Source organism: Rana temporaria, chromosome 12 (assembly GCF_905171775.1).
Source record: "Rana temporaria chromosome 12, aRanTem1.1, whole genome shotgun sequence".
NCBI classification, from domain to species: Eukaryota; Metazoa; Chordata; class Amphibia; order Anura; family Ranidae; genus Rana; species Rana temporaria.
Genome location: NC_053500.1, coordinates 127,870,140 through 127,884,151, shown reverse-complemented (window position 1 = coordinate 127,884,151; position 14,012 = coordinate 127,870,140). Strand labels below are relative to the sequence as shown.

At 44.0% G+C, this 14,012-nt stretch overlaps 1 protein-coding gene across 7 annotated transcripts in view; it reads right to left on the bottom strand.

Moving 5' to 3' along the window:
* PHF20 (PHD finger protein 20) overlaps positions 1-14,012 on the bottom strand; it is a 104,235-nt gene that overhangs the window by 64,975 nt on the left and 25,248 nt on the right. The gene's annotated exons all lie outside the window — the stretch shown is intronic.

Below are 14,012 nucleotides of genomic sequence, written 5' to 3'. Positions count from 1 at the left end.
TCCTGGGAAATGTGTGTCATCATTTCCCAGGATGCAGTGCGCTGTCCAATTATCACTCCCCATCCAAGACTTCCAGGAAGTAAGTGCCTGTAGGCTTCACAATGCCCACAAGCAAAATGACAACGGTGTAGATATAGTTTTATAAACTATCTTTTTTGAATATCTATGCGGATCGGCGGCGGATTGTAAAATAGTAAGTGACCGGATTTATATTATAAAAACGCAGGCTGAAAGGACATACATTTAAAAAATGCTAATTGTGGTTGGAACTCCGCTTTAAGTGTATGAGGCCCTTAAGTACAGTGGAACCTTGGATTACGAGCATAATCCGTTCCAGAACGCTCGTAATCCGAAGGACTCGCATATCAAAGAGAGTTTCCCTATTGAAGTCAATGGAAACTAAAAAAAATTGTTCCGCATTGATATCAATGGCATGCAATACCGCATGCGGCCAGAGGGCGCCGGAGAGCCTCGGAAACGGCCAAAAAGGCCAGAGGACACTTCGGCTGACCGCAGCGAACCTCAGAAAGACTTTCATTCCCGAGATTTGCCAAGGTCAGCTGAGCTGCCAGCGATGTACACGAGAGCCTCGGCTCTCTGGGAAATTTTCCCCTTCTCAGTGGCTGCAACAATGGCTCCTGTGAATCCACAGCCAGTGCGCCAATGAAGAGAGAGGGTGGGGCCAAGCTGCAACTGTGTGTGAGGTCAGGAACAAACCCGCTTGGGTGCCCCAATAACAAGCGGCTTGCTCTGTGGGCACTCGGCAGGAAACCTGAGAAGAAGATAATCGGGGCTGCTCTGTGCAAAACCACTACACAGAGCAGGCAAGTATAACAGGGCTGCACATTAAAAAAAACTGCCTTTAATCTTACTTTAAAGAAAATGCTTTAGGCTTTATAAGATTATATTGACTTGGGGTGTGTCCCCATTGGAAGATATTTGCTCCATTCTTGTACAGGTAACGAAGGTTTTGAATTTCCCATCACTCCCTGCCCTTGTGAACACGGTCCGTCATCAGGGACACCGAAAGCAAGTACAGCCCACAAGGGTTTAATCCTTCCCTATTCTATCTAGAATAGGGAAATACAATATTTGAGGGCCTACTGACTAGGGATGCACCGATATATCGGCGGCCGATACATATGGGCCGAAATTTTTTTAATTTGTTGATAATGACTAGTGGTGCAACGCGGGATTGCAGAGCGATAAAACCCACATTGAAATTATCTCCGCTCTGCTCGCACACAGCCCCGCCTGCTCCTAACCACGCTGTGATAGACAGAATGCAGGTCTAATGCTGAGATGTGTTCTGTCTATCACAGCGTGGGGTTAGGAGGCAGGACTGTGTGCAAGCAACGTGGAGACAGTTTCAACATACAGGCGGTGAGTTGCTTTTCTTTTCTAGCATAACATGTTTACAGCCATCCGTCCTCACCTCTTCCCCCACATACATCCCTCGGCTGGCTCCATCTTCGTGGCTCTATTTTGTGCAGTGTCCATACACACAAGCTATGCAAGGGACTTTCAAAAACCAAAACCCCCAAAAATCAGAGGTCAAACTTCTTGCAGCAACACCTTATAGAGTTCCCTTGGCGTGTTGGATTGCTATTCAAAGTGAAAGGCACTGCAATGTTTTAAACGCATGTAAATGTCTGTTGCCAGAAAGTAAAGTAGTAATAGGCCCTTGATGTGAAAATTACAAGAATTACTTTACAGTAAAAGACTGCAGAAACAATGTATACAATCACTAGAAACACTATACGCTCTGTCTTAACAGCTGAGAAAATTACAGTACGCTTCCTGCTGAATACAAGATGGAGCGATTTAACACCTTAATTGGCACACACACACACACACACACACACGTGAACAAATGATATATCCTCCTTTATGCTATGCATACTAGCTCATTATGCCTTTTTTTGCAGGTTTTTTTTTTTCAAACAGGAAAAAAAAAAAAATTGGGGTTTACTTCCTCTTTAAAAAAAGGAGCAGGATTTTTTTTAAAGGGTAACAAACCATTTAACCACTTAAAGCGGAGCTCCACCCTAAAGTGGAACTCTCGCTGATCGGAACCCTCCCCCCCTCCAGTGTCACATTTGACACCTTTCAGGGGGGAGGGGTGTGCAGATACCTGTCTAAAGACAGGTATTTGCACCCACTTCCGGCCACACAGTCTCGGACAGACTGCGGGCAGAACGTCACCTCCCGTCCTCCCCCCGTTGTGCTCTGGGAACACTCGGCTCCCAGAGCACAGCGGGAGCCAATCAGCAGCGCAACTCGCGCATGCGCCGTAGGGAACCGGGAAGTGAAGCCGGAGCACCTCACTTCCTGGTTTCCTCACTGAGGATGGTGGGGGGGGGGGGGGCAGCAGAGTGACGAGTGATCGCTAAAATTAAAAGTCAGCAGCTGCAGTATTTGTAGCTGCTGGCTTTTAATATTTTTTTTTTCATGGCACATCCACTTTAAGGACCGCCTCCTGCAGATGTACGTCGGCAGAATGGCACGGCTGGGCACAAGCACGTACCTGTACGTCCTCTTTAAGTGCCCGCAACCCGGTCCGAAGCTCCGTGACCGCGGACCCGATCACCACCGGAGTCCCTCGATCGGTCCCCGGAGCTGAAGAACGGGGAGAGCTGTGTGTAAACACAGCTTCCCCGTTCTTCACAGTGGTAGCTTAATTGATTGATCGTGTGTTCCCCAATATAGGGAAACATGATCAATGATGTCACATCCAGCCCCGCCCCCCTACAGTTAGAAAAACATATGAGGTCACGCATAACCCCTGATCGCCACCATTAGTAGTAAAAAAAAAAAATTTTTAATAAAAATGCAATAAAACTATCTCCTATTTTGTAAACTTTAAATTTTGCGCCAACATAAACGCTTATTGTGTTTTTTTTTTACCAAAAATAGGTAGAACACATATCGCCCTAAACTGAGGGTAAAAAAAGTTTATATCTTTTTGGGGGATATTTATTATGGCAAAAAGTAAAAAATATAGCATTTTTTTCAAAATTGGCGCTCTATTTTTGTTTATAGCGCAAAAAAAAAAAAACTCGGAGGTGATCAAATACCACCAAAAGAAAGCGGGCACACCATCAATCCGCAACACATTGGTGTTAAAGGGGCATTATTCCTCGCTCCAGCAGGGCTCCTCCAGCCTAACGCTCTGTAAACTGCAACCAGCTGCGGTCAGTCCCCGAAGTGAACACGGTAAGGCTGGCCATACATTATACCATTTTCCTTTAGGGCTCTTTCACACGGGTGGCCCATTCAGGTCCGCCTGCCAGTTTTTTAGGTGGACCTGAACGGGCGCTCCGTGCTCCTCTATGGAGCTGCGGATGTCAGCGGCGACATGCCCGCTGACATCCGACGCGGCAAAGTGTGACGGAGGAAAAACCTACTTTTCCATCCGCCTGGCGGTCCGTGTTCATCCGATCCCCCCCATAGGAGAGAGCGGAGAAAAGACAGGGCGGTCCCTTCACAGTGTGCGGGGACTGCCCCTGTCATCCGCCAGCTCAGCAGAGATCAACGGAGCGATCCCCGCTGAGCAAACGGAGGTTCACGGGGCGGATCATTACTGATCCGCCCCGTGTGAAAGGGGCCTTAGACTTACCAAAACCATATAAATAGAAAGTCAAATCTAAACACTTTCAAATTGTATGCAATCAGGCCCTTGCACTTCATAGTTGAAGGTAAATCTAAAGGGAAATTAAATGTGAAAATTGTATAATGTATGGCCAGCTTTAGGCTCCATTCACACCAAGGCGTTTTGTCGCCTGTAGCGCGACGCTATTGCAGCCTGCAATACGCTGGAGGGGTGATTTAACATTGTCGGCTATGGAGGTGGTTCACATCTCCACACCGTACGCCTGAAGCTCAAAACAAGTCCCGGACCTTTTTTTCCAGGCGGCTTTCGGCATAGCCGACAATGTTGATCACCCCTCCAGCGTATGTTAGGCTTAAAAAACGCCACGTTTTGACGCGGCAAATCGCGGGAGAAAATGGCGCAATTTGTCGCGGTAACATATGCCACGTTCAGGTGTGAATGCAGCCTTAATGTCCCTGTATTGTAGGCGACGACACTGAGGCTCAGCCCACAGACGGAAGCTTCGGGAGGCCGGAGTGGATAGAAGGCAAGTTATACAGCCTGTTGGGAAATCCCCTAGTCATAACAAGCAGTTAACCCTTGCAATGCAGGGAGGGGGGCACTGCAAGGGTGGATTTTTTTTCTCTCTTTTTTTTGGACTACAAAATCTGCCTGCTAGGTTCTTCTAGAGACGTGGTGCAACACATTATCTGACCAGCTCCCAGCATAGCCAGCCTCCTACACAATCATCAATGACACCACTTCCTGGTCAGACGGGGCTTATCGGAGGAACAAGTTCTATAATTAGGCACCAAATCTACAGAGAAACATTCAAACAAAACATTCTAGTCAGTTTAAATAGATGCAAAAAAAGTGTATATACAATATTGCGCAAACCAAATATTGGGTGTAAATCAGGCTGCCAACATACCATATGGATATAAGGTGAAAAATGTGAAAAAGAAAATGTAGCGCCCAAAAAAATATAATAAAGACCCCTAAAAAAGGGTAAAATAGATGTGTACTCAGAAGGTAAGTGGCCCAAAGTTTAAGCCTAATACCACATAATACACAATAGTGAAATTGTGAAATTAATTAACTGATAGGGTTGTCCAGATACCGATACTAGTATCGGTATCGGGACCGATACCGAGTATTTGCGGGAGTACTCGTACTCGCGCAAATGCTCCCGATACCTAAATAGAATACTTTTTTTGTATTTATCAACATGTTCTATGAAAATTCTTTGAGTTTTTTACTACTGCGTGACAAGCAAATAAAACATTTTTATTCATTTTTACTCATTTTTATTCTTTTATAATGTCTTGAGTTAGAGTTCTTCATACTTCTAAAGAAAATATCCTTAGTCTGTATTGTGGTTTGAAAACTGTCACATGACATTTAAAAAAAGTATCGGTATTCGGTATCGGCGACTACATGAAAAAAAAGTATCGGTACTTGTACTCGGTCCTAAAAAAGTGGTATCGGGACAACCCTATTAACTGATACAAATCCGTGCTGTGGAATTCAGCAAGTAGGTATACATATGTGGAATACCTGTTGTGTAATCACATGTATGCAAACAAATGTGTAATATATACAGCAATGTGATAAAAAACAAAAACTGGATGTTTGATACTAAAACGATGCAGAGTCAATTGTAAAAACAATCTTCAAATAGCAACGTTCCACTATTCCACTATTAATCAGGTGTGCCTCAAAGGCCTCAACCCAATCGTGCAAATACACAAAGTCTGCTGGAAAACGTGGGTTCTAAGTAGTACATATAAACTTCCAGTGTTGGGTGGAGCAGGTGTCTTCAATGTTAGAACTCTTCAGTATCGGACAAATAAATGGATAAATAAACGGGTGGGTACCCTTACCAGAGTTGGTGGACCCTCTCAACCACCATACGGTGGGAGGGTCATCAAGGCTTGTATAGACCGATTGTCTGGGTCCAGGGGTCCTCACTCCGCGTGTCCAATCCAGAAATGGTTACTGAAGCACTTGTTCTTTCAAATTGGATAGCTGGGATCGATTGATCAATAATGGCTCAAAAACACCCAAAGTAGTAAGAGAAAAAATAGAGGTGCTCCTCATAGTGTAAAAACATTTAATAAAAGCGTTGCAAATATACACTTGTGGCAAAAATTGCAATAAATATAAAATATGAAAAAACTTCAAATGACCACACATAAGAAAAGTCACTCTGCTAACAGTCAAAAATGAAAAAAATAGCAAAAAGTATAAGTACAGCAGCGAACTCCCACCTTGGATAAAGGTGTAGGGAGTGTACCAACAAAGTTTGAGAATGCAATGGGGATGCAAATGGAGTAATCACCCGACCGGTTTCGTCGCTAACGGACTTCGACTGGGGTATCTGGTCCTCCTATGCTCCCCCCATTGCATTAAATACCTTGAATCCAGGTCCCTGATTGCTGGCATCTGTTCGTCCATAATCGGCGTGCGTTCCATAACACGGAACTGCAGGCATCACCTGCGCTCCTGAGGCCGGAAGTAGCAGGGCGGGGCTTGGCGTCAAAAACGTCCAACGTCAAGACGCATCATCGTCAAGACACAAGATGACTCAGTCACTCCCCTTCTCTGTGGTGTGCAGAAGATAATCTGCCGACCAATGGGCATCCATCAGCAGCCCTTCCGCAGCGTCATGACGTCAGCGCCGTCACGCCGCGTTCCACGATGCGCTTCAGGCATGTCTCAAGCAAACGTCAGCATTAATATACAGACGCTCTCGGACACCTAGCGTCATGTATCAGCCCAGAGGTAGAAGAGAGCCCACCGGGGTGGTTAGAGATCACTCCAAGTCATCCCAAACTACTAGGACTTAACAAAGGACCAATATAGATATATAATATACAATACTATATATGAACCAGATGAAAGTAAGCAATCATGGTAATGGACTCAAGGACCCACTGAAAATGTATACAACGAATAATCACAAAACCAATTAAAGAGATACAGACATATATATATATAACATCTTCAAAAAGTTAAAAATTTGTTTTGGTTGTTATTAGTTGTTTCCTCTAGATCCCAAAAAAAGTAAACGAATCAGGAGAACCAATCTTGGCTGTAATAAACATAGGCGATTCCAAGAGTCAAAAAATCATAAAAAATATGAAAAATAATGATTTAAAAAATCAGGACTGATTAATAAATGCATTCACGTCCCATTCGACATTGAGTCCAAATGGGGCGTAACTTTTAAGAGTGTATATCCAATACACTTCTAACTTTGAGACCCCTCTAATACTAGATTCACCCCTCCAGTGTGGCACAAATTTGTCAATGATCAAAAAGAGGTGCCTGTCAATGACTTATTGTGGACCTGTAGGTAGTGTCTGGGCACTGTATGTTTATCGTTGCCTTTCTTGATTTTTGCAACATGTTCACCTACCCTTGTGGAAAAACTGCGGATAGTGCGACCCACATATTGTTTTCCACAAGGGCAGGTGATCAAATAAACTATGTATGTAGAAGCACAGGTGGAAAATTGCTTCATGGGATAGTCCATCTGAGTGATACTAGACCGGAAAGAAATGCTTTTCTTCCTCCCATGTATGTTTTCCAGGCATACCTTACATTTCCTGCATGGGTGGAAGCCTTTGGATAAGGGAAAGAAAGTTGTTTTTTTAGGCGGATCAATGACATTGGGGGCAACTTGATTTTTTAAGGAAGAAGCCCCCCTATAGATCACTGTGGCATTGCTTGGCAAGGAAGGTCCCAACACTTGATCTTCTTTGAGGATCCCCCAATGTTTACAAATGATATTTTTAATTTGTTTATGTTGACCCGAGAACGTAGTAAAAAATGCGTTACCTCCTCCCAAATTGTTCACACAGGATTCTCTAATCCCTCCCTTTTTAACCCCTCCTGCCCTATGGCTCCTAATGTGAGGGTGTTCAGGGATATGGTCCTCAAAGACCTTGAAGAATTACCTCTAAAGAAAACTTTTACAGATCCTAGCATCAGGACTGGTTTGAAAAGTCTTTGTGAACACAAAGATTTGGTGATCCGCCCTGCGGATAAAGGGGGTGGCATTGTTGTGTTGGACAAATCTGCCTATCATGCAGAAATGCTTCGGATTTTGGGAGATACTAACACCTATGTTAAATTGCCCTCAAATCCCACTTCTAAGATTAAAGCCTCATTGTGCAAACTACTTACTGCAGGAACACAGAAAGGGATACTGGACAAAAAGGAGCGAGCATACTTGATGCCTAAGGTTCCTCGCATCCCCACTATGTATTTTTTGCCAAAAATACATAAGGATGTTGTTAACCCCCCTGGAAGACCCATCATTAGTGGGATCAATTCTATCACATCCCGAATAGGGAGATATATTGATTTTCACTTGCAACCGATGGTTAAAGATGCTCCGTCATATCTAAAGGACACTAGACATACGATTGCTCGCCTTAATGACGTCGTGTACAGTGGGGACATTCTGCTTGTTACGGCGGACGTGTCCTCTCTCTACACGAGCATCGCCCATCATTTGGGGTTCCAGGCGGTGGAATGCTTCCTTCGTAGAAATGATAACATCCCTGTCGTACAGAAATATTTTATTATGGACCTGTTGAGGTTTGCGACTACCAATAATTATTTCTGGTACAATGGTGAGTTTTTCCTGCAACAAAGAGGGGTGGCAATGGGGGCCAAGTTTGCCCCCAGCCTTGCTAATATTTTTATGGCCAAATGGGAGGAGGATGTCGTCTATGCTTTAAACCGACCAGAAATTGTCCTCTGGGCTCGGTACATTGACGACATCCTCCTCCTATGGAGAGGTGACCAGGACTCTCTAGCTTCATTTATGGCCACATTAAATGACAATGAGGTAGGGATTATTCTTACATATGAGGCAAGTTTCTCCAACATCCATTTCCTTGACCTCGTCATTGAAGCCAAGAATGACCGTTTGATGACTAGAACATATTTCAAAAACACCGACCGTAATAGCTATATCCCTTCAGATAGCTGTCATCATCCGGCCTGGCTGAAATCCATCCCTAAGAGTCAGCTGTTACGTATACGACGTAATTGTTCCGACACTAAAGACTTCTACTTACAAGCAGAGATCTTGAAACAGAGGTTCTTAGATAAAGGTTATTCGAGGGAGGAAATTGAAAAAGAAATCCAACACATAGGAAGGGTTGACCGTACAACACTCACACTTGAAAGGACTAGAGCACCACCAGATCCCAAATTTAGGAACGCATTTTTTACTACGTTCTCGGGTCAACATAAACAAATTAAAAATATCATTTGTAAACATTGGGGGATCCTCAAAGAAGATCAAGTGTTGGGACCTTCCTTGCCAAGCAATGCCACAGTGATCTATAGGGGGGCTTCTTCCTTAAAAAATCAAGTTGCCCCCAATGTCATTGATCCGCCTAAAAAAACAACTTTCTTTCCCTTATCCAAAGGCTTCCACCCATGCAGGAAATGTAAGGTATGCCTGGAAAACATACATGGGAGGAAGAAAAGCATTTCTTTCCGGTCTAGTATCACTCAGATGGACTATCCCATGAAGCAATTTTCCACCTGTGCTTCTACATACATAGTTTATTTGATCACCTGCCCTTGTGGAAAACAATATGTGGGTCGCACTATCCGCAGTTTTTCCACAAGGGTAGGTGAACATGTTGCAAAAATCAAGAAAGGCAACGATAAACATACAGTGCCCAGACACTACCTACAGGTCCACAATAAGTCATTGACAGGCACCTCTTTTTTGATCATTGACAAATTTGTGCCACACTGGAGGGGTGAATCTAGTATTAGAGGGGTCTCAAAGTTAGAAGTGTATTGGATATACACTCTTAAAAGTTACGCCCCATTTGGACTCAATGTCGAATGGGACGTGAATGCATTTATTAATCAGTCCTGATTTTTTAAATCATTATTTTTCATATTTTTTATGATTTTTTGACTCTTGGAATCGCCTATGTTTATTACAGCCAAGATTGGTTCTCCTGATTCGTTTACTTTTTTTGGGATCTAGAGGAAACAACTAATAACAACCAAAACAAATTTTTAACTTTTTGAAGATGTTATATATATATGTCTGTATCTCTTTAATTGGTTTTGTGATTATTCGTTGTATACATTTTCAGTGGGTCCTTGAGTCCATTACCATGATTGCTTACTTTCATCTGGTTCATATATAGTATTGTATATTATATATCTATATTGGTCCTTTGTTAAGTCCTAGTAGTTTGGGATGACTTGGAGTGATCTCTAACCACCCCGGTGGGCTCTCTTCTACCTCTGGGCTGATACATGACGCTAGGTGTCCGAGAGCGTCTGTATATTAATGCTGACGTTTGCTTGAGACATGCCTGAAGCGCATCGTGGAACGCGGCGTGACGGCGCTGACGTCATGACGCTGCGGAAGGGCTGCTGATGGATGCCCATTGGTCGGCAGATTATCTTCTGCACACCACAGAGAAGGGGAGTGACTGAGTCATCTTGTGTCTTGACGATGATGCGTCTTGACGTTGGACGTTTTTGACGCCAAGCCCCGCCCTGCTACTTCCGGCCTCAGGAGCGCAGGTGATGCCTGCAGTTCCGTGTTATGGAACGCACGCCGATTATGGACGAACAGATGCCAGCAATCAGGGACCTGGATTCAAGGTATTTAATGCAATGGGGGGAGCATAGGAGGACCAGATACCCCAGTCGAAGTCCGTTAGCGACGAAACCGGTCGGGTGATTACTCCATTTGCATCCCCATTGCATTCTCAAACTTTGTTGGTACACTCCCTACACCTTTATCCAAGGTGGGAGTTCGCTGCTGTACTTATACTTTTTGCTATTTTTTTCATTTTTGACTGTTAGCAGAGTGACTTTTCTTATGTGTGGTCATTTGAAGTTTTTTCAGATTTTATATTTATTGCAATTTTTGCCACGAGTGTATATTTGCAACGCTTTTATTAAATGTTTTTACACTATGAGGAGCACCTCTATTTTTTCTCTTACTACTTTGGGTGTTTTTGAGCCATTATTGATCAATCGATCCCAGCTATCCAATTTGAAAGAACAAGTGCTTCAGTAACCATTTCTGGATTGGACACGCGGAGTGAGGACCCCTGGACCCAGACAATCGGTCTATACAAGCCTTGATGACCCTCCCACCGTATGGTGGTTGAGAGGGTCCACCAACTCTGGTAAGGGTACCCACCCGTTTATTTATCCATTTATTTGTCCGATACTGAAGAGTTCTAACATTGAAGACACCTGCTCCACCCAACACTGGAAGTTTATATGTACTACTTAGAACCCACGTTTTCCAGCAGACTTTGTGTATTTGCACGATTGGGTTGAGGCCTTTGAGGCACACCTGATTAATAGTGGAATAGTGGAACGTTGCTATTTGAAGATTGTTTTTACAATTGACTCTGCATCGTTTTAGTATCAAACATCCAGTTTTTGTTTTTTATCACATTGCTGTATATATTACACATTTGTTTGCATACATGTGATTACACAACAGGTATTCCACATATGTATACCTACTTGCTGAATTCCACAGCACGGATTTGTATCAGTTAATTAATTTCACAATTTCACTATTGTGTATTATGTGGTATTAGGCTTAAACTTTGGGCCACTTACCTTCTGAGTACACATCTATTTTACCCTTTTTTAGGGGTCTTTATTATATTTTTTTGGGCGCTACATTTTCTTTTTCACAAGTTTAAATAGATGAATAGAGGACTCTCAGGTCATATTTCTGGATTTCTCAAATTTTTTTTTTTACTGCAAGTGTTAAACTTGAGGTTTTATCTTGTGGTCAGCGACTCCCATCAGCTGACATGATCGGTAATCTTCCAGTGGATTCTCATTCCCAACACATTAACATTCCGCCAATTCTTGAAGGTTGCTACTATTGCAGCAAGATGAATCGGGGGCTGTGCTTCGGGTGCAACTTGACTGAAACCACCAGGAAAGAGCCGATACCAAGCTGAAAGCCATGCCCAACTAGGCATGTGTCTGCCCTATCCATGGGCATCTTTCCTAGCTTCCATTAGCAGGATCCTTTGTAAGACAACGGTGGTGGCATCTTCTTCCTTTCGTTAAATTATAAATACGTTTTATTTGTTCTTTAACCACTTAAAGCGGGGGTTCACCCTTAGAGGGCACTTTTCCCCCTTAGATTCCTGCTCGTTATTACTAGGGGAATCGGCTATTTATTTTAAAATATGTGCAGTACTTACCCGTTTACGAGACGCATCCTCTCCGTCGCTTCCGGGTATGGGCTTCGGGAATGGGCGTTCCTTCTTGATTGACAGGTTTCCGAGAGGCTTCCGACGGTCGCATCCATCGCGTCACGATTTTCCGAAAGAAGCCGAACGTCGGTGCGCAGGCGCAGTATAGAGCCGCACCGACGTTCGGCTTCTTTCGGCTACGAGTGACGCGATGGATGCGACCGTCGGAAGCCTCTCGGAAGAATGTCAATCAAGAAGGAACGCCCGCTCCCGAAGACCCATACCCGGAAGCGACGGAAGAAGATGCAGCTCGAAAACGGGTAAGTACTGCACATATTTTAATATAAATAGCCGATTCCCCTAGACCGAACGAGCAGGAAGCTAAGGGGAGATTTTTTTTTTTTTTTAAATGGGTGAACTCCCGCTTTAAGACCCGGACCTTTATGCAGGTAAAGGACATGGCCAGTTTTTGCGATTCGGCACTGCGACGCTTTAACTGACAATTGCGCAGTCGTGCGACATGGCTCCCAAACAAAATTGGCGTGTTTTTCCCCCCACAAATAGAGCTTTCTTTTGGTGGTATTTGATCACCTCTGCGGATTTTCTGCACTATAAACAAAAATAGAGCGACAATTTTGAAAAAAGAAAAAAAAATGCAATATTTTTAACTTTTTGCTATAATAAATATCCCCCAAAAAGATATAAAAACTTTTTTCCCTCAGTTTAGGCCGATACGTATTCTTCTACCTATTTTTGTTTAAAAAAAAAAAACGCAATAAGCGTTTATCGATTGGTTTGCGCAAAATGTATTTTGTTTACAAAATAGGGGATAGTTTTATTACATTTTTTTTTTTTTACTAATAGTAACGATCAGCAATTTTTTTCGTGACTGCGACATTATGGCGGACACATCGGACAATTTTGACACATTTTTGGGACCATTGTCATTTTCACAGCAAAAAATGCATTAAAAATGCATCGTTTACTGTGAAAATGACAATTTGGGTGTTAACCACAAGGGGGTGCTGAAGGGGTTATTTGTGACCTCATATGTATTTACAACTGTACGGGGGTGTGGCGTCATCGATTGTGAATCCCTATAAAAAGGGATCACACGATCGATGCTGCCGCCACAGTGAAGAACGGGGAAGCCGTGTTTACATACGGCTCTCCCCATTCTTCAGCTCCGGGGACCGATTGCGGGACAGCGGCGATCGGGTCCCAGAGCTTCGGAACGGGTCGCGGGCGCGCGACCCACGGCTGGGTACTAGCACAGGACGTACCTGTACGTACATGTGCCCAGCCGTGCCATTCTGCCAATGTAAATGTGCAGGAGGCGGTCCTTAAGTGGTTAAGACGGCTCCCATTCATTTTCTCGACCGCGCGACTTAAATTCGGACCCCAGGTTGCTCCCGTGGGAACTGGCTCCAACATGTCCAGAGTTTGGGGGGGTCCAGGAATACTCTGCTAAATAATGCAGGATGTGAGCGCAGAAGGTGGCGGCTCCATAGCAGAAACACATAACATATGGCAAGCACGTGCACAACTCCATCAGAATAGACTAATGTACTTCTCCGACATTCACTGTACAATCACTATGAACCGCTGCAGACTGGCAATGCCTTCCGCCCCAGGCTCATCAATTCATCATCTGCCACCAAGATCTGACAAATGTAAAAGATGTCACTAAACCAGAGGCCCCGGGAGAGCAGTAAAGGGGATGAAGAGGTTTGTTATGTGTGCAGAGAGAAGTGCGGGCCCTAAATGCACTAAAGAGCACACATTAAGAGGTCTCCCAAGCAACTGTCACTAGAATATGCTGACCTCATAAATGCATTAAGAGGTCTCCCAAGCAACTGTCACTAGAATATGCTGACCTCATAAATGCAAGGGGTCAGCGAGTGACGACCCCCACACCAGGAAAACAAATGAGTCAGATGCTGACCCAAGCTGGACTGATCAGACCAGGATTCCTCCCTATGGTCTCTGAAGAAGCTTACTACAACCAGCAGCAATGTTAGTGATTTATGGAAGATTAAAGCCCAAATCCGGCCCTCTCACTGCAGCATCCCCAATTATTTTTGGGGGTCTGTTATGCAGGGTCCTCCTGTGGGGATGGTCCGATATTAAGCTCATGTTCACACTATTGCGGTACGAGACCCCCCACATGCAATTCGCACAGGAAT